Source organism: Tamandua tetradactyla, chromosome 11 (genome assembly GCF_023851605.1).
Source record: "Tamandua tetradactyla isolate mTamTet1 chromosome 11, mTamTet1.pri, whole genome shotgun sequence".
Taxonomy (NCBI): domain Eukaryota; kingdom Metazoa; phylum Chordata; class Mammalia; order Pilosa; family Myrmecophagidae; genus Tamandua; species Tamandua tetradactyla.
Genome location: NC_135337.1, coordinates 87,017,763 through 87,018,938, shown reverse-complemented (window position 1 = coordinate 87,018,938; position 1,176 = coordinate 87,017,763). Strand labels below are relative to the sequence as shown.

The window sequence follows — 1,176 nt, the reverse complement described above, 5'->3', positions numbered from 1 at the left end:
ATATAGTTTTGACATGTTCACATATTTAGAGGGAATGGTGTTGGAAGTCCTTTGCATATTGTATGAGGTATGGAACTAGGTCTCGGAGTCAATATTGGACTGTCGAAAACAGATCAAAACACAGATATATAAATTAATTTTCTGAATAAATCATAGATTATAACATGTCTACCAGACTAGCAATGCCCATTTATGTAAAAATTAGTCATATTCTTTATTGCTCATTCATACTAGCTGCATCAGCCTCATGGAACCAGAAAACAACACACTAGTTTCAGAATTTTTTCTTCTGGGGTTCTCGGAGGAGTCAAAACTGCAGCTGTTCCTCTTTTGGCTCTTCCTGTCCATGTACCTGGTCACTGTCTTTGGGAATCTGCTCATCCTCCTGGCCACCATCTGTGACTCCCACCTTCATACACCCATGTACTTCTTCCTCTCCAACCTGTCATTTTCTGACATGTGTTTTATCTCCACCACCATCCCAAAAATGCTGGTGAATCTTCAGACACAGAACAAAGGCATTTCCTATGCAAATGCCTCACCCAGATGTCCTTTTTCTTACTGTTTGGAGGGTTGGAGAATTTCCTCCTGTGATGGCCTATGACCGCTTCATGGCCATCTGTCATCCTCTGCATTACATGGTCATTATGAACCCCCAGCTCTGTGCCATGCTGGTTCTAGGGTCCTGGGCTATAAGTTCCCTGAATTCCTTGATACAATGCCCAGTGGTGTTGCAGCTCTCCTTTTGTATGCATTTGGAAATCCTACACTATTTCTGCGAAATTTATCAGATAGTCCATCTCACCTGTTCTGACAATTTCATCAGTGACCTACTGATGTATCTTGCAACTGGGCAGCTGGGTTTAGTTTCCCGGGCTGGGATCATTTTCTCTTACTCTAAGATTGTTTCCTCCATACATGCAATCTCGTCATCTCAGTGAAGTACAAAGCATTTTCCACTTGTGCATCTCACCTCTCAGTGGTCTCCTTACTTTACTGTTCCAGCCTAGGGGGTTACTTTATTCCTGCTGGTTCAGAGAACACACATTCAAATGCACCTGCCTCGATGATGTACACTGTGGTCACCTCCATGCTGAACCCCTTTATCTGAGGAATAAAGATATAAAAGCAGCTCTGAAAAATTTCTTAGGAAGAAAGTTTCAGTGCTGGGACTGA

At 42.5% G+C, this 1,176-nt stretch overlaps 1 pseudogene; it reads left to right on the top strand.

Moving 5' to 3' along the window:
• The first annotated feature begins 247 nt into the window (after positions 1-247).
• LOC143649214 (olfactory receptor 7A10-like) lies at positions 248-1,176 on the top strand (annotated as a pseudogene).